This window comes from Triticum urartu, chromosome 3A (assembly GCF_056163025.1).
Source record: "Triticum urartu cultivar PI428250 chromosome 3A, HENAU_Tu73, whole genome shotgun sequence".
Classification (NCBI taxonomy): domain Eukaryota; kingdom Viridiplantae; phylum Streptophyta; class Magnoliopsida; order Poales; family Poaceae; genus Triticum; species Triticum urartu.
In genome coordinates this window covers 423,262,034-423,282,213 of record NC_141875.1, presented here as the reverse complement: position 1 = coordinate 423,282,213, position 20,180 = coordinate 423,262,034, and positions in this window count along the sequence as shown.

The following is a 20,180-nucleotide window of genomic DNA, read 5'->3' as shown; positions in this document are numbered from 1 at the left end:
GTTATACACATATTTTAGGTGTTGTTGATTACGTTACTAAGTGGGTAGAAGCTATTCCAACTAGTAGTGTTGTTCATAACACTTCTATTAAAATGCTTAAAGAAGTTATTTTTTCCAAGATATGGAGTCCCTAGATATTTAATGACTGATGGTGGTTCACATTTTATTCATGGTGCTTTCCGTAAAATGCTTGTTAAATATGATGTTAATCATAGAATTGCATCTCTTTATCACCGTCAGTCTAGTGGTCAAGTTGAATTGAGTAATAGAGAACTCAAATTAATTTTGCAAAAGACTGTTAATAGGTCTAGAAAGAATTGGTCCAAGAAACTTGATGATGCATTATGGGCCTATAGAACTACATATAAAAATCCTATGGGTATGTCTCCGTATAAAATGGTCTATGGAAAAGCATGCCACTTACCTCTCGAACTAGAACACAGGGCTTATTGGGCTATTAAAGATCTTAATTATGATTTTAAACTTGCCGGTGAGAAGAGGTTATTTGATATTAGCTCACTTGATGAATGGAGAACCCAAGCCTACGAAAATGCCAAGTTGTTTAAAGAAAAAGTTAAAAGATGGCATGATAAAAGGATACAAAAGCGTGAGTTTAATGTAGGTGATTATGTATTGCTATACAACTCTTGTTTAAGATTTTTTGCAGGAAAGTTTCTCTCTAAATGGGAAGGTCCTTACGTTATCGAGGAGGTCTACCATTCTGGTGCCATAAAAATCAACAACTTCGAAGGCACAAATCCGAAGGTGGTGAACGGTTGAAGAATCAAACATTATATCTCAGGTAATCCCATAAATGTTGAAACCAATGTTATCGAAACCGTAACCCCGGAGTAATACACAAGGGACACTTTCTGGAACGTTTCAGACTCCGAAAAGGAATAGGTATGTGGTACGGTAGGTAAACCGACTCCAAAACAGTTTTTAAGGCAATATTTCTCCGTCTTGGAATATTTAGAAAAATAGAAAAATAAGCAGCAGTCCGGGAAGGACACGAGGGCTCCACAAGGGTGGAGGGTGCGCCCTACCCTACTGGGCGTGCCCCCTACCTCATGGGCACCTCGTGTGCTCCCCGGACTCCGTTTTCGTACACGACATGTATTTTGGTCGGTAAAAATTCATTATATAATCTCCTGAGGGTTTTGACTCCCGTATCACGCAAAAATCTCTTGTCTTTGTTTCGAGCTATTTTTCTGACAGACCTAGATTATCATGGCGTCTCCAAGTGCTCCCAAGGACAAGTTCTTTGAGAAGGTCATCAACCCTTACCTCGTGGACATGCAGCGACACCCTCAAACCATTGAGATGCGCGATGGGTTGCTGCACATCCGTGATGCCGAGGGACCAAAGGGGACCGGAAGCGTGGAGACGAGGCTCGAAGCAATGGAGCAACAAGTTTTCAAGTGTCAGGGGATGGTGGAGCGTGGACTCAACTCCAACCACATGATGATCGCGGAGTTCACCAACAAACACAAGCTGGATGCCGACAACATCGGGGAGATCGTCTTCAAGCTTCAAGAGAAAATCGAGCACCTTCAAGCTCAAATCTATGACCTGCAAAACCAAAACTGTGAGTATGAATATAGATTCAAAAGGATGAGTTTGGCTGCAGATTTGAGGATCCCGGAGACTCGGTCATCCTTCTATGATGGTGAGCCTATGCCTTGGAAGAAGGACGACAAGCCTACGCCATCAACAAAATCACCACCGTATCCACTAACAAAGAAGAATTGAGTATCTGGTATGGGCACTCCACTTGGCAACTGCCAAGCTTGGGGGAGTTCCCTGGTATCGTATCACCATCACCTTTATCTTTACCGTTTTTCTTAGTTCGATCCTTTTGGTAATATCTTGATCTAGTAGAATAAAAGTTCTTAGTATGATCTAGTTGTGAGTTTTGCTTCATTATCCTTCTATGTAATCGAGTCCGTGAGCTATATAATAAAGATTAGTTTTGAGTTAAGGGCTTGCTTATTTTGCCATGATCCTAAGTGAATAAAAGAAAAGAGAAAGAAATAAAAATAAACAAAGAGATCATGTGAGTCTTACGGAGAGTAATGAGCTCACATAGAAAGAGTATGATGAATAAAAGTTGTTGAGGGTTGACAAACATAGTTTTGGTCATCATTGCAATTAATAGGGAGTAATAAAGAAAGAGAGGTCTTCACATATAAATATACTATCTTGGACATCTTTTATGATTGTGAGCACTCATTAAAATATGACATGCTAAAGAGTTGACATTGAACAAGGAAGACAACATAATGGGTTATGTTTTCTTACATCGGATATGAACTATATTGTCTTGGATCTTCCAACATGATGAGCTTGCCTTTCCCCCTCATGCTAGCCAGATTCATTGCACCAAGTAGAGATACTACTTGTGCTTCCAAATACCCTTAAACCAGTCTTGCCATAAGAGTCCACCATATCTACCTATGGATTGAGTAAGATCCATCAAGTAAGTTGTCATCGGTGCAAGCAATAAAAATTGCTCTCTAAATATGTATGATTGATTGGTGTGGAGGAAATAAGCTTTATACGAGCATGTGATATGGAAGTAATAAAAGCGACAGACTGCATAATAAAGGTCCATATCACAAGTGGCAATATAAAGTGACGTTCTTTCGCATTAAGATTTTGTGCATCCAACCATAAAAGCGCATGACAACCTCTGCTTCCCTCTGCGAAGGGCCTATCTTTTACTTTTATCTCCTACCTTGCATAAGAGTCATGGTGATCTTCACCTTTCCTTTTTACATTTTATCCTTTGGCAAGCACAATGTGTTGGAAAGATCCTAGTATATATGGATAATTGGATGTGAGTTTTCATGAACTATTACTGTTGACATTACCCTTGAGGTAAAACACTGGGAGGCAAAACTATAAGCCCCTATCTTTCTCTGTGTCCGATTAAAACTCCATACCCATAAGTATTGCGTGAGTGTCAGCAGTTGTGAAAGATTATATGATAGTTGAGTATGTGGACTTGCTGAAAAGCTCTTATACATTGACTCTTTCCTATGTTATGATAAATTGCAATTGCTTCAACGACTGAGATTGTAGTTTGTTAGTTTTCAATGAAGTTTACGATTCATACTTGATATTGTGATTAAATTATTACTCTAGCATTAGAGATTATATGAAAAGAATTATATAAGCTGTTGTTCTAAGAATGATCATGATGCCCTCATGTCCGTATTTTATTTTTATCGACACCTCTATCTCTAAACATGTGGACATATTTTTCGATTTTGGCTTTTCGCTCGAGGACAAGCGAGGTCTAAGCTTGGGGGAGTTGATACATCCATTTTGCATCATGCTTTTATATCGATATTTATCGCATTATGGGCTGTTATTACACATTATGTCACAATACTTATGCCTATTCTCTCTTATTTTACAAGGTTTACATAAAGAGGGAGAATGCCGGCAGCTGGGATTTTGGGCTGGAAAAGGAGAAAATATTAGAGACATATTCTACACAGCTCCAAAAGTCCTGAAACTTCATGGAAGATGTTTTCCAAATATATAAAAAATACTGAGAGCAAGAACTTCACCAGGGGGGCCACACCCTGCCCACGAGGGTGGGGGCGCGCCCTACCCCCCAAGGCGCGCCCCCTACCTCGTGGGCCCCCTGGTGGCCCTCCGGTGGCCATCTTTTTCTTTATGGAGTCTTTCGATGGAAAAAAAATCAAAAGCCATCTTCTCGGACGAAACTCCGCCGCCCCGAGGCGGAACCTTGGCGGAACCAATCTAGGGCTCTGGTGGAGCTGTTTTGCCGGGGAAACTTCCCTCCCGGAGGGGGAAATCATCGCCATCGTCATCACCAACGCTCCTCTCATCGGGAGAGGGCAATCTCCATCAACATCTTCATCAGCACCATCTCATCTCAAAACCCTAGTTCATCTCTTGTATCCAATTCTTGTCTCCAAGTCCGAGATTGGTGCTAGTAGGTTGCTAGTAGTGTTAATTACTCCTTGTAGTTGATGCTAGTTGGTTTAATTGGTGGAAGATCATATGTTCAGATCCTATATGCATATTAATACCCTCTGATTATGAACATGTTTATTCCTTGTGAGTAGTTACTTTTGTTCCTAAGGACATGGGAGAAATCTTGCTATTAGTAGTCATGTGAATTTGGTATTCGTTCGATATTTTGATGAGATGTATGTTGTCTCTCCTCTAGTGGTGTTATGTGAACGTCGACTACATGACACTTCACCATTATTTGGGCCTAGAGGAAGGCATTGGGAATTAATAAGTAGATGATGGGTTGCTAGAGTGACAAAAGCTTAAACCCTAGTTTATGCGTTGCTTCGTAAGGGGCTGATTTGGATCCATATGTTTCATGCTATGGTTAGGTTTACCTTAATAATTTTGTTGTATTTGCGGATGCTTGCAATAGAGGTTAATCATAAGTGGGATGCTTGTCCAAGTAAGGGCAGTACCCAAGCACCAGTCCACCCACATACCAAATTATCAAAGTACCGAACGCGAATCATATGAACGTGATGAAAACTAGCTTGACGATATTCCTATGTGTCCTTGGGAGCGCTTTAAATCTTATAAGAGTTTGTCTAGGCTTGTCCTTTGCTACAAAAAGGATTGGGCCACCTTGCTGCACCTTATTTACTTTTGTTACTTGTTGCTCGTTACAAATTATCTTATCACAAAACTATCTGTTACCACTTATTTCAGTACTTGCAGAGAATACCTTGCCGGAAACCGCTTACCATTTCCTTCTGCTCCTCGTTGGGTTCGACACTCTTACTTATTGAAAGGACTACGATAGATCCCCTATACTTGTGGGTCATCAGTCGTCATGCCCGATCACTTTTTATCGCCGGGATCATCCGACCAGCATCCGTCACGGCAATTCAGCCGCACTGGTCCTAGACCCAATAATTGATGGGTTCCACCTGACGCGAGTTCTGATGGATGGTGGCAGTAGCCTCAACTTGCTCTATCAGTATACAGTGCGCAAAATGGGCATTCATCCATCAAGGATCAAACCCACAAATACTACCTTCAAAGGAGTCATATCGGGCGTAGAGGCCTGCTGCACGGGCTCAATCACACTAGAGGTTATCTTCGGATCTCTGGACAACTTCCGAAGCGAGGAGTTAATCTTCGATATCGTCCCCTTTCGAAGTGGCTATCATGCGCTGCTCAGTCGAACCGCATTCTCCCGATTTAATGCAGTGCCACACTATGCTTATCTCAAGCTCAAGATGCTCGTCCCTTGTGGCGTCATAACAGTCAATGGAAATACGAAACACTCCCTCCATATAGAAGAGCACATAGCTGCCTTAGTAGCAGAAGTACAGAGCGGCCTACTCGAGCAAAACCTTCATTCGGCTGCCGAGCCCACGGACACCGTCAAGAGGATCCGAACTACCCTCCAGCAGGACTGCTCGGCTCGTCAGGAGCTCGACTAGCAATCCGCTCCGTCTCAGTCCCGATCAAGTGGTGGAATTCACACCGCAGGTACATAACTAAGTACTCAAAATTCCAAGGGCATCGACGGGGCATAGCTAGCTTGTGATCCACAGTACGGTTAACCGACACCGGATACACACACACTTTCAATTTTATTCGTTTCCTTTTCAGGTTTCAATCCCACAGGCCCCATCTGATGGCCTGATCATCGGTACTCTTGAAGGACAAACACACCAAGGAGGCAAGAAGCACGTGCATATGGGGGACTTCTCTAGGTGGTTTCGTTAACGATCACTCTGCCTATTTTTCAGGACACACGTGCAGCTCTCCCTTGGTTAAGGCATAGTAACTAGCCTCCTGCTTTTTGCATTACTTGTATAAACGCACTTTAACGCACCAATGAAATTATAATAAGAACAGTTTGCGGCTCAAATTTTACGGCCCTAGCTTATCACTTGTTCTTCTTTTTCTTCCTGTTTTGTCTTTTCTGGTAACTTTATTAGGTAGCACCCGTACACTTTGGTATGTTTGATGTTTGCCAGGGGCTTCATAGCACCCCACACTACGGCAATAAAAGTACGAACACTTTTTATAAGTATAGTTCGGCACCCTGAATTTAGCATTATATGCATTGGCTCCGAATCATGTCTTTGGTCAATAGTTGGGTTGCCCGGCTCCTGTGCTTGCTATCTTACGTTCCGCTATATCGGCTAAGGTAGTAAAGGGAGAACTACTGCGATTGTGCCTTGGTAAAGCCGAAAAATGACTGTCATGATGCGGCGAGAGCCGGTCAGCTGTTCGGAGGTTGCAAATCGTTGGAGATTTCTTCTGCATTACGCGAAGGATTGGTACTTCTCGATCAGACGCTTATAGAACTCTAGTTCAGATACTAGGGGCTGCGCCCATGTTTTTATTGTCAAACACCTATGGCTAAGTGAGGGTGTTACAGCCGCATACTCTGGTTGCCTAGTTCATTGCACTAAACAACTCCTTCAAGGACGATCTAATTGGATCAAGATTGTTTAGATTCCATCCCGAACACCCCCATACTACCTACATGGGGGCAGAAGCCGACGACTCATTAACCCTCAGATTTCATACAACACGGCCGCACAGGAAGTAAAAATTTAAAAACATGACAAGCATTATATTGCACAATCACTTTGTTTTATCATACAAGGTAGTGGGAGCTCGAATACATTCATTCAAAGATAGTGTCTTTCGCACAATGATCTGCAACAATGCGGGACCCCTCCAAGACATCGCCGAAGTATCGCTCGGGTGTGCGGTGCTCCTTGCCCTCCGGTGGCCCCTCGGTCGCTAACTTGACAGTGTCCAGCTTTGCCCACTAGACCTTGCAATAAGAGAAGGCCAGACGCGCAACCTTGATGCAGACAGACCGCTTGATGACGTCCAGCCGAGGACAGGTGCTACCTCTTGAGCACTGCGTTGGATTTCCCCAAAGAGGAGAGGATGATGCAGCAAAGTAGCGTAAGTATTTCCCTTAGTTTTTGAGAACCAAGGTATCAATCCAGTAGGAGGCTACGCGCGAGTCCCCCATACCTACACAAAAACAATAGCTCAACGCAACCAACGCGCTTAGGGGTTGTCAATCCCTTCACGCTCACTTACGAAAGTGAGATCTGATAGAGATGATAAATAATATTTTTGGTATTTTTGGTATAGAGATGCAAAGTGAAAAGTAAATGGCAAAGTAAAAGCAAAGCAATAATAAAGTGATGGAGATTGATATGATGAGAAAGAGACCCGGGGGCCATAGGTTTCACTAGTGGCTTCTCTCAAGAGCATAAGTATTCTACGGTGGGTGAACAAATTACTGTTGAGCAATTGACAGAATTGAGCATAGTTATGAGAATATCTAGGTATGATCATGTATATAGGCATCACGTCCGAGACAAGTAGACCGACTCCTGCCTGCATCTACCACTATTACTCCACTCATCGACCGCTATCCAGCATGCATCTAGAGTATTAAGTTAAAAACAGAGTAACGCCTTAAGCAAGATGACATGATGTAGAGGGATAGTTTCATGCAATATGATAAAAAAACCCATCTTGTTATCCTCGATGGCAATGATACAATACGTGCCTTGCTGCCCCTTCTGTCACTGGGAAAGGACACCGCAAGATCGAACCCAAAGCTAAGCACTTCTCCCATTGCAAGAACAACCAATCTAGTAGGCCAAACCAAACTGATAATTCGAAGAGACTTGCAAAGATAACCAATCATACATAAAAGAATTCAGAGAAGATTCAAATATTATTCATAGATAGACTTGATCATAAACCCACAATTCATCGATCTCAACAAACACACCGCAAAAAGAAGATTACATCGAATAGATCTCCACGAGAGAGGGGAGAACGTTGTATTGAGATCCAAAAAGAGAGAAGAAGCCATCTAGCTACTAACTATGGACCCATAGGTCTGAAGTAAACTACTCACACTTCATCGGAGGGGCTTGGATGATGATGTAGAAGCCCTCCGTGATCGATGCCCCCTGCGGCGGAGCTCCGGAACTGGCCCCAAGATGGGATCTCGTGGATACAGAAAGTTGCTGCGGTGGAATTAGGTTTTTCGCTCCGTATATGATCGTTTGGGGGTACATAGGTATATATAGGAGGAAGAAGTACATTGGTGGAGCTTCGAGGGGCCCACGAGGTAGGGGCGCACCCTAGGGGGGGCACCCTCCACCCTCGTGACCGCCTCGTGGCTTTCTTGATAGAGGGTCCAAGTCTCCTGGGTCTTATCTGATGAGAAAATCGCATTCCCGGAGGTTTCATTCCGTTTGGACTCCATTTGATATTATGTTTCTCCGAAACACTGAAATAGGCAAAAAAACAGCAATTCTGGGCTGGGCCTCCGATTAATAGGTTAGTCCCAAAAATAATATAAAAGTGGAAAATAAAGCCCAACAGTAGGTAATATAGCATGGAGCAATGAAAAATTATAGATACGTTGGAGACGTATCAACAGGCATCCACCAGCTTCTTCACGAGGCCGAAATAGCTGCTGGGTATAGCTTCGGCTGGCCACAACTGGATTATCATATCCTTCATGGCCAGTTCGGCCACCCTGTGCAGTTCGACCAGCTATTTCAGCTGATCGCCGAAGGGCACCGGATGTTCTGGCGTGAGATATTGCGACCAGAACAGCTTCTCCGTGGAACTCCCTTCTTCGGCTCGGAAGAACTCCGTGGCGTCGGTGACACTGCGTGGCAGATCAGCAAAAGCCCCTGGAGAACTCCGAATCTGGGTTAGTAAAAGATATTTTCTCTTCACATTCTTGCTTTGCATACTGAATGTCTTACCTCCCGCGATCTTCCTGGCCTCTTGGATCTCCTAGAGGGCGCCTTGGGCCTCCATCCGGGCTGTCTCCGCACTCTGACGAGCCTTGGCGAGTTGGGTATCTTGAACCGACGCATCACGCTCCAAGGTCTCGCACTTCTTCACCGCGTCCTGGAGCTCCTGTTGGACCTCTTTGAACCGTGGCTTGAGCTTCTTCCGGGTGGCCTGCTCCTTGACAGCCTTCCCCTCGGCTTCGGCCAGGGCCTTTCTAAGGGCCTCGACCTCGGTCGTTGCTTCTGTACAGATCATAATACTTCGGTCAAATGCATCTCATTTTTTCTTTTTTCGAATACATACACCAGGTTATTACATACCCTGTTTTTCTTGGAGCTGCCTCTTCAACCGGCCAAGCTCCTCCTCGGCCTCCGCCTTTCTCTGATTCAGTCCGGAGACTTCGTCAGCATGCGAGGCCGCGGCCAACAACGACGCCTGCGTATTCATTTTAGACAAATTTAGTTAGCTTCCTGCAATAAGGGATTGATCCTCTGTCCGGCTTTTTCTTTCCGAACACCGGACAGTGTCTTAGGGGCTACTGTCTATATGGATATTTTCTCCTTTTGTGCATTGCTTACCTCAAAACCTGTCAGCAGGCTGCTGCAAGCTTTGGTTAGTCCGCTCTTGGCGGACTGAACCCTCTCAATTACCGTGCCCATAAGAGCATGGTGCTCATCCACAATGAAAGCGCCTCGCAGCGCTTCCAGCAGATTATCCGGTGCCCCTGGTTGGACAGGGGTCACCGGCGGAATAGGCATACCCCCTTCTTTCGAAGAAGGTTGCGTGCCGGATTCCGGAGCCGCATCAGTCTCCGGAATCGAGTCTGGCTGAGGGCCAAACTGAATACTGCCCTCCTCACCACCAGTCTCCATGGAGATCAGCTCCCCCTGGTGTCCAACAATGGAGGCATCGCCTTTTGGCACCTCTTGAGCCTCTCCCCGACCTGGGAAAGTCCATCGGGACAACACCTCTGTGTCATCCTTGGCCTTGGGAGAGTGAGCGGCCGGCGGTGGTTCACTGGCCATCGCCTTGGAATCCAACGAACCTCCTAACGAGGATCGCTGGGAGCTGTTGTGGGCTAGACTGTAATAACATAACCAATCATGTCAATACAATAAGGAGGAAAGACTCGATTTATGGGCAGATGTGAGGTTTAGCACTTATGATGCAGCCCGAGGCTTAGTGCCGGGGCGTTGCTCCGGACTGCTCTCAACGTCCCATGCGGAGCTGCCCACGAGTGGGCCTTTCCCCTTCTTGGGCACCTCCGCCTCCAGAATTGTGGAGGCCGCCCTCTTCTTCCTCCCCCCATCAGGGGAGATTTGCTTTCCTCTTCCTCCTCATCCTCGTTGTCTTTGGCGGCGGAGGAGCGGGTCTTGTCTTCGGACGTCACGTCCGAGGGGCCCTTGCGGCGGGGGCCACTCCGGACCCCCTTGGCCTTTCCTGTGGCCTTCTTCTCTGGTGCCTTATAAGGCGCCAGCTCCAGCATCTTCGCTAAACATGGGATGGCTGGTTCTTCGGGAACCGGATCTGCTTCGCCCTCTTCAACCAGTTCTGAAGAAGCAATGATAATAAAAGCTTGGATATCGTCCTTGAAACAAGCAAGTAGGGGATGTGTTGAAAATAACATACCTCATTGGGGAGGTGGTTAATATCGTGACCGCGGTCCGAATCTGTGGCCGGCGGTATCTCGTTGCCCTTGAAGAGCAACTTCCAAGCATCTTCATGAGTTGTTTCGAAGAGCCTCTCCAGGGTATGGTGTTTCTTCAGGTTGAATCCCATAGAGGGCGGCTTCGGCTCTGGCAGGGGAGGATCCGGCGTGTCAGCATCACTTGGATTACGTTGACGAGCTTGATGTCTTTATCCATCATGGTTTGAATGCGCGTTTGTAGCGCAATCAGCTCGTCTGACAAACACCAGTTCGGGCTCTTCTCGACCCAGGAGGTGAATCACACAGGAGCGCCGGAGTTGAATTCGGCAGCCGTGGCCCAGGTGGCATCGCGGGGTTCGGTGATGTAGAACCATTGTTTCTGACATTCCTTGACAGACTCCATGAATGTGCCTTTTGGCCAAGAGACATTGGTGAGCTTGCTCACCATGGCGCCTCCGCACTCTGCGTGCTGGCTATCCCCCACCTTTGGCTTCAAATTGAAGATTTTGAGCCGTAGCCCGAAGTGGGGTTGGATGCGGAGGAAGGCCTCGCACACGACCATGAATGCCGAGATATTGAGGAAGGAGTTCGGGGATAGGTCGTGGAAGTCTATCCCGTAGTAGAACATCAGCCCGCGGACGAAAGGGTGGAGTGGAAACCCTAGCTCGCGGAGGAAATGGGGGATGAATACTACCCTCTCCCTGGGCTTCGGTGTGGGGACGATTTGTCCCTTGGTTGGAAGGCGGTGGGCGATTTCCTTCGCCAGGTACCCGGCTACCCGAAGCTCGGCAATGTCCTTCTCCCCGACGGAGGAGGCCATCCACTTGCCTTGACCTCCGGATCCGAACATTGTTGAGTGCTTGCTCGAGTGGGAAAAATATGACAACTTGGGCGCTGGAGCTCAAGAGTGGAAGGGTAGAGGAAGAGAGAAGGCGTGGGAGAAGAAAGGGGATTCTTATCTCCTTATAAGGGTAGTGAATACTGAACGCCCCCCACTCGCCTTAAAATTTGCCTACTCCCAAGGGCTGTGTAAACTGGACGGTTGGGTTACCCATACCCGTATTGATGAGAATCCCGCAATAAGGGGACACGATATCTCCTTCAACAAGATGTGCCAATAGCAATCGCGTCTCGAAACGTGGAACGAGAGACACAAAACGGTCCGAAATTATGACCGGGCGGACGTGATGTCATGTTGTAAAAAGTTGTCAGCGGATTGGACTCGTGGAGTATTATATTCTCTCTGCGGTTGTGTGGTGTGTGTGACAGGTCCGGATACAATCATCGCGTCTGGAGACTATCTTGGAGTTCAGAAAGAAGGGAACCCACCTTGCAATGCTGAAGACAAATCTGCGCGCCGGACTCCTCGTCATTGAAGCCAGGTTCAGGGGCTACTGAGGGAGTCCTAGACTAAGGGGTCCTCGGGCGTCCGGCCTGTTAGCCATGGGCCGGACTGATGGGCTGTGAAGATACGAAGACTGAATACTGCACCCGTGTCCGGATGGGACTCTCCTTGGCGTCGAGGGCAAGCTTGGCAATCAAATATGTAGATTCCTTTCTTTGTAGCTGACCTTATGTAACCCTAGATCTTCTTGGTGTTTATATAAACTAGAGGGCTTAGTCTAGAGGGGGAGATATTCATTACCATAACCATACAAGCTAGACCTCTAGGGTTTAGCCATTATGATCTCGAGGTAGATCAACTCTTGTAATACTCGTATTCATCAATATCAATCAAGCAGGATGTAGGGTATTACCTCCATAGAGAGGGCCCAAACCTGGGTAAACATCATGTCCCCTGTCTCCTATTACCATAGACCTTAGACGCACAGTTTGGGACCCCCTACCCGAGATCCGCCGGTTTTGACACCGACAATGGTCTCGTGCGAAGCTCACTGACGAGCGGGCAATGTTGGTGCTGGAGCAGATGAACGCCGACTTGAAGCCGGGAAACACGAAGGCGGCGAAGGTAAAAGGGGCCATGCTCCTGAGGGAATTCCTGATGCTGTGCGTAGCCCCACTCCAGGCGCGCACGCGTCCCTTGTGGGAGCTTGGGAACAAAGAGGACAAGGTTCGCCTGAGCCCGAAAGCCTTGTCCGATGATAAGCTGGCTGTGGCTCTCCGGATCCTGGTTGGGGATGACCAGGAGTACCCGCCGAATGTCTTCACTCCCTTGTTCCGCCGCAAGGACGGGGCGCTGGTCGTGACCTCCAGGCCGACCTCTGACGGGTGCGGACTGGTGCCACCGGCACCCACCGAGGCCCCTATGGCGCTGACGCCGGTGGAGCTGTGTTCTGGTGAGTCCCGCTGGGAGGAAGAGGAGGAGGAGGAAGACTCGGAGGAGACCCCTAAAGGGACGGGGGAGACCTCCCCCTTGAGCAAAGTTGACATTCTCCGCACCCTTCTTGACGACGACGAGGCTGATGCCCGCCTGGAGAAGGGAGAGCCACCTGTCATCTCGACGAAGGACCGATCGGTGTTGATCTCCCGGGGCGCTGCTTCTGCTTCGATGCTGCCTGGAGCCGCTTCTGGCCCAGCTGCCTCTCCTGCTTCTGCTTCCAGAGCTGGCGCGCCCGCGCCTCGGGTTGCCAAGCTTTTCGGCTTCAAGCTCTCAAAGCGGAGGGACTATGTTGCGGCGGATCGGTAAGTGTCCCCGCCTCGCTTGTTCTTGTTGTTGATGCTTGTTTTCGACTCTTTTTCCTTGTTGTGTAACCAGGCTGACGCATGCGGCGAAGAGGAGTAGGGAGAGCGAGGTGGTGCTACTTGAGTCCGGGTTGCCTCCTGCGACCGCGCCCCTCTCCATGAGCAAAGGTGGGGACGGTGCTCGTGCTTCTCCAGCCCGATCTTCCTCGCGAGGCTGGGTGGAGCATCCTCGGGAGGAGTCAGCCCCCGAAGCGCTGCTGACTCAGGAGGCGCCAGCGCCCGGCTCGGGTGCTGAGGTTCGAGAGGCTTAGGAGCTTCCTGCCTCCCAGGTCATGGTGACAACGACGCCTCTTCCTCCTTCTTCTGCCATGTTGCTGACCCCAGGTTCCTCCGCTTCTCCTGGCGTCCTGGAGCGGGCCCTTTCTGAGATGGACCGGCTGCGATAAGAACTCCAGAGCGTCGAACCCCTCCTGGCGGCTGGTCGCCTGGAGCTGGTCTCCGGTTGGCTCCATTCTGACGTGTCCGTTCAGGCGGCGCTGAGCCAGGTCGCGGCGACCTCTGAGGGGGAGAAGCGAGCCGCAGCTCAGGCAGCAGCTACTCGTGAGGCGGCGCTGAAGGACGCCGGGGCCGCCCAAGGTCGCTGCCAGGTGCTGGAGGGCGAGCTGAAGATCCTGCGTGACGAGTGTGCTGAAGTTGCCCATGGCCGTAAGGTGGAGGAAGAGAGGATGAAGGCCCGGGAGGACACCGTCAAGGGTCGAGACGCCGAGCTGGAGCAGCTGGCGCAGGCGCAAGCCGCTGAGCGCGGCCGGCTAGAGGAGCTGGAGCAAAAGGTGCAGGCTGAAAAGGCCGAACTTGATGCCAAGGTGAAGGTTCTAGCCGAGAACCGCGCGGCCTTCGCGCTTTTGGACAAGAGGTCTCGCGAGGCCCTGAAGTCACCCTATGAGAAGGGCTTGGAGAAGTCGTTGGCCACCAATGAGGACGGCCCTACCCAGTTGCTTCCCTACTTGGTCGAGGCGCTTGAGGAAGTCATGCGCGGCATCAGCCCGATGGCAGAGGCAGAGGCTCATGTCCTTTCTTCAGCCGCGCTGACGCGCGTCTTCAGCCACCTCCATCTTCGCGATCCTGCCGCCCGCCTTGACGAGCTACTGGAGCCCGTGGCTGATGAACAATGCTCAGCCGCCGCCACAGCCGTGAAAGGTCAGGTGGAAGCCCTGTCGGAGAAGTTTGACGCCTTCGCCCCCGTGCCTTTGACCGGTGGTGCAGGTGAAGGCAACGCCACCCAGGAGGGGGCACCTCTTGCAGGTGCCAGCGGTATCGAGGGATGACTGGCTTGCGGCTCCTTTCTTGTTGAAACTCCTGCAGCATGTAGCGTGCCTCGTGGAGGCGTTTAAACTTGTGTTTGATATTCGGGGAACAATATGTCTTGTAATATTTGCTTTGAGATTTTGCGATTTCCTTCCTATTTGCTTTACATTCTACGTCGGTAGAGCCCGACCCTGCGCATACCTCAGCCGTCGTTGGGCTGACCAGATCACGAGGACGGTCCAAGGAGTGAGGGCTACGTGGTCAGTTAGGCTCCTGAGTCACGATGCTCAGGAGTCCCCCTTGACGCGCAACAGCTTGTGGAAAGGAGATGCAATGGTAGGTCTTGTGTTCTACATCGGCAGGGCCCGACCCCATGCATACCTCAACCGCTGTTGGACCGACCAGGACGAACCCAAGGAGTGAGGGGCTACGTGACCAGTTAGGCTCCTCAGTCGCGACGCTCAGGAGTCCCCTTTGACGTGCAAACACCCTTCATACCTTCGCCCTCGCTGAGGCTTGGGAGGGGCACGCGACGACCGGGTCCGAGGGACCTGGCGGGGTGGCGTACGCTTGGGCATGACCCGAGCGCAGCCCCCGTGCCCAGTCCCCTCGCACGGCTCTCCCGAGGGGAGGCGTTGCGCTGAGGCCAGACATCTAGCCCGGAGGCTCCCTGAGGTTGATACGGCCGTGAGGCCGCCCTCACTTGTTTATCACCAGGACGGACCATGGCGCTTCCGCACTTGCACGGGCATAGCCGCTCCTCGGTAGTGTCGACTGCCAGCGTGGAGCATGGTGCTTCCACTGGTACGTGGGAGGGGACTCCCTACTGCGGAGAGCCCCCAGGGCGTGTACAGCCCCGCCCTGACACATGGCTTGCACGGCAGGGCTAGACGAGGTGTGTCTGGGCACTCGTGAGCCAGCGCGGGACTCATGAGGCCCTACCTCAAGAAGGGTTGCACCTGGTCTTGATTCTTGTTCGCTGTGTTGGTCCTGCGAGGTGGTCAGACAACCTGCGCCGAACGAATCTCCTGAAGTTATCACGTGAGAAAGCCAAGCACCAACGGCCCCAGGAGGTGACGTGAAAGGGGCCGGCCCGCCAGACAGAGCTCAGCCGTTGGATTTATCGACGCTGTAGGGACGAACCCGAGCACAAACGCCGTGCCTAACCATCTCACGTGAAGGGTCCTAAAGAAAGACGACCGGCGTGCGGCTCCCGCGTTGGGCGACAATCAAACAGGTGATAATCTTAGATAGATTAAGCATGGAAGGCAAACTAGCTCAGGTAAATGTATGAACGATACGCGCCACTGGGTCCGGCCCAAGCGGCTTGGGGATGATGCAGCCCGAGGGGCGCCCCCAGCAAACTAAGCTAAAGACATAAAAAAGAAGGGATACATGCCACAGGGACGGACCCACGCGGCCTGGGAATAATGCAGCCCCCTGGGCGCTCCCAGCTAAATGAACTTGGAAAATGTCACCTGGTTCCGTTGATGAAGGGGTGTTGAGGCAGCTGAAGGTACGCGGCGAAGGGGTTGCCCCTCACGAGCCACCGGGGCCCTGAGCCTCGGGACGCCCTGGGGGTCCAGGCGGTTCTTTTGAGGACCGTCGCCACCTCCGCCAGGACTGCGTGGTGCCTGGACTCCTGACCCGCCATGACGCTCCGCAGGTTGCGCTGGAAGGCAGCAGCCACACTCGGTAGGCCGAACAACATACGAACGTAGCTGTGAGGTGGACCTTCGCAGCACCCAACACGCGAAGGCCAGAAGCGCTCCTGAGATGCGGCTCAGTTGAGCCCTAGTATGTCGATGCAGACGCGCAGCTCCCCACCCTCGCCTGGGTGAGGAGAAACGCCAGGTGGGCGGTGGGTGGCGGTCGCTGTGTATTACTCTTGCTTCCTGAAGCTCCTGAGATACCTTGGTGATGAACTCCTGAGCGCCGGGCGCTCCTTGACTAGTGCCCTCCTGAGGGAGACGTGCCGCGAAACATGCCTCCATGTGGTGCCCGAGCGCCTCCCTCGTGACGTTGGCAAGGTTTGAGGCCCTCCAGAAGATATCCCCCGAGCCCTGCCCGAGGAGGGCGCTGGGTGCGCCTTCCTATGCGACAGAGGGAGGCGCCCCAGGTGCGGGCGCTGGTCCTGATGAGGTGCCACTTGCGGCGCTGCCCTCCTGAGGTCCGACACGGAGTAGCTGCTTCTTCTTCTTCTTGGGGACGACCTCAGGAGGGTACCGAGCTGCATTATTGCCGGGGTCTTCGATTGACGCTGCTTGGAAGGCGCGCTTGAGGGAGCACACCGCATCTCTTTCTTCGCAGGGGACCATGATGATCCCGCCGCTTCCTGGCATCTTGAGAACTTTGTAGCCATGGTGCGTCAGGGCCATGAACTTGGCCAGGGCCGGATACCCAAGGATGGCATTGTATGGCAGACGGATGTGGGCGACGTCGAAGTCGATGAGCTCGGTGCGGTAGTTGTCGCGTTGTCGCGAAGGTGACAGGGAGGCGGACCTGCCCGATCGGGGTGGTGGAGCCGTCGGTCACTCTTGAAGAAAGGCTTGGTGAGCTGAAGCTGATTGTACGGCACTTGGAGGTTGTCGAACGTGTCGAAAGACAAGATGATGAGCCCTGCGCCACCATCGATGAGAGTCTTGGTAACTTGCACGTTGCTAATGACTGGTGAACAGAGCATCGGGAGGATGCCAGCAGTAGCCGCGCACTTGAGCTGATCTGTCGAGCTGAACGTGATGGCGCACTTGGACCATCTGAGCGGCGTGTGGCCTCGAGCTTGGGGAGGACTGCATTCAGTTCATGAGCGAGCTGTTTGAAGATACGCTGTGAGGCTGGGGCTTGAGCTCCGCCCAAGATGCAGGCGATGGCACGCGGCTCCTGGAAGCCCCTAGCCCCTCGTCCTGATGGTGGTCGTCATTCCTTCTTGGTGGTGGCGGTAGTGGAGGGCTACCGGCGTTGCCCTGAGGACGATCCTCACAAGGTTGATCCCTCCAGGCGCCCTCGCAAGACTGATCCTACCAGCGGTCCTCACGAGGCCGGTCACGCCACTCCTGGCGCGGGCCACGGTCATCCCAGCGTCCGCTACCACATCCTCCTCCTTGGCCGTAGCCCCGGTCGTTGCGCTTGGGGCATCGACCGAAGCATCCTTCTCAAATGGCTCTGAGCTCTTGACAATCGCTAGTGTTGTGGCTATGCAGGTTATGGAAGGCGCAGAACGATCGGCTGCTCTCGGATGACTCGGGCTGGTCCCTGCCACGCTTTGTGTCCGGCTCCGCCGCGAGCACGGCTGCTCCTTTGCGCTTCAAGTCTTTGGCCTTGGCTTTCTTCTCCTTCGGGTCTGCAGCCAGGAGCTCGGGGAGGGAGAGGCGCCCCTCCTCAGCTCTTGTGCACTTGGTCGCCAGGCTGAATAGCTCCAGAGACGTGCACAACTCCTCATGGATGGCGAGCTCCTCCTTGATCTTGACGTCGAGGACGCCATCAGAGAACGCGGAGATGATGGCCTCGTCTGTCACCTTGGGGATCTTGAGGTGAACATTCTTGAAGCACTGGATGTACTTCTGGAGGGTCTCTCCTGGTTGTTGCTTGACGCGGCGTAGGTCACCCGCAGCCGGTGGGCGGTCGCGAGTGCCCTAGAAGTTGGCAACGAAACAGTTGCGCATCTCGTTCCAGGAGGAGATCGAGCCTGGAGGCAGGTTCAGGAGCCAGGAGCAGGCACCATCCTTGAGAGCCATGGGGAACCAGTTCGCCATGACTTTCTCGTCGCTGTTGGCCGCCTCAATGCTCAGCTCGTAGAGCTGCAGGAACTCCACGGGGTCGGGGGTGCCGTCATAGCGAGGAGGCAGATTCGGCTTGAACTTGCCCGGCCAAGCGACGGGTGAAGGCGCGGCAGCCTGCCGTGGTCACCGGGGCTCTGCACTGGTGGAGAACTTGTCCTTGATGGGGTCCATGCACCGCCACCGCAGGCGACACGCGGTCTTACCGCGGTGGCGCAGGGAGCGCGGGGGCGTTTTCTCGCGGCCAAGGAACTTCTTGGCAGCTTCTTTCTTCTTGCGCGGGCGCCGGACGCGGCAGGTCACGTCATGGTGCCACGCGCCTGGGCGCCAAGACTCCGTCTTGGGGCAGAGGTGGTGGAGGCGCTCCATGGGCCACGCCGCCCGCGACTGGCAGAGGGCGAGGCAGCGAGAGGGACGGCGCAGGGGAGCCCCTGTGGTGCTGACAAGCTCGGTGATGCGGTTGAGCCAGTCCTCGTAGAGGTCGTCGACAGGGCGGTAGCGCAGGAGCTCGCGCACCATGCACAGAGCGGCCTGCGCGTCCACGAGAGCGCAACGAGCGTGGGATGACAAACCGACCGAGGTCAGTGATGGAGTGGCGGTGCGGCCGTCCCGCCGCACCGAGGGGTGCAGCGAGGATGCTTGCTGCTCGTTCCCCGCCGGGCCGGTGGCGGTAGGCAACGGAGAACGACGGGGTGGCCCGCCGACGGGAGCTTTCTGAGCAATGCGGGCGGCGAGGGCAGCCCGGCGCTCAGCGCGAGCGCGGCGATCGTCCGCCATGGAGACGAGGGAGCAAAGGGACGCGGAGCGACGGAAGGGAAGCTTCGGTGCACCCCTACCTGGCGCGCTAAATGTTGGATCTCGGGTTCCAAAAAAACCCTCAAGGTTCGAACACTGGGGTGCGCGCGAAGATCTCCCCCTACCGATCCACGTCCTAGCTTCGCTAAGATCTCAAGGGCTAACTCGACGAACTCGCAACACAAAGGACACAAGATTTATACTTGTTCGGGCCACCGTTGTGGTGTAATACCCTACTCCAGTGTGGTGTGGTGGATTGCCTCTTGGGCTAGGGATGGACAGTACAAGGGGAAGACCAGCCTCCTGAGGCGAGGCGTTCTTGTGCTTGGTGAACTTGTGGTTGTTCGGATCTCTCCCCTAGCTATGGTAGTGGCTAGACCTATTTATAGAGGCCCTGGTCCTCTCCCCAAATATTGAGCGGGAAGGGAGCTAACTGAAAGTGCGTTAGATCGACAAGAGGGGGTGAATAGGCGATTTTTACGAATTCTTCACTGAGGAATTTTAGGGTGAGTAAATTCCTGAGTGAAGAACAGCTTGCAACAGAATAATTACTCAGAAGTAAACATAACAGTGCATGAGCATGGTCTTCATGATGAAATGAAAACAAGCACAGGATAACACAGGATAAAGACAAACAGACTGAAGAAATTGAACTGAGGAAATAGAGAAAGTCTTCAGTCAAAGTCTTCAAACAGATATGAACAAGCACACAACACATAAATGAAGAAATTGAAGGGTTGAGGAAATGGAACTAGGTAGCTTGGTGAAGACACTAATTTGGTAGACCAGTTCCAACTGCTGTGATAGTTGTACGTCTGGTTAGGGCGGCTAGGTATTTAAACCTGAGGACACACAGTCCCGGACACCCAGTCCTGAACACGCAGCTCAGGACACTCAGTCCTCACCGTATTCCCCTTGAGCTGAGGACACATAAACCTCGCCCAATCACTCGTGGTAAGTCTTCAGGTGACTTCCAAACCTTCACAGACTCGGTCACTCGGCGATCCACAATTTCCTCTTGGATGCTCTAGACCATGACGCCTAACCGTTTGGAAGATGCACATTCTTCAAAGGTAACAAGTGTCGGATCCACGCATGATCAATCTCTTTAGTGATGCTCAATCACTCTGGGTTTGTAGGTGTTTGGGTTTGGGTTTTCCTCACTTGATGATTTTCACTCAAAGTCCTCG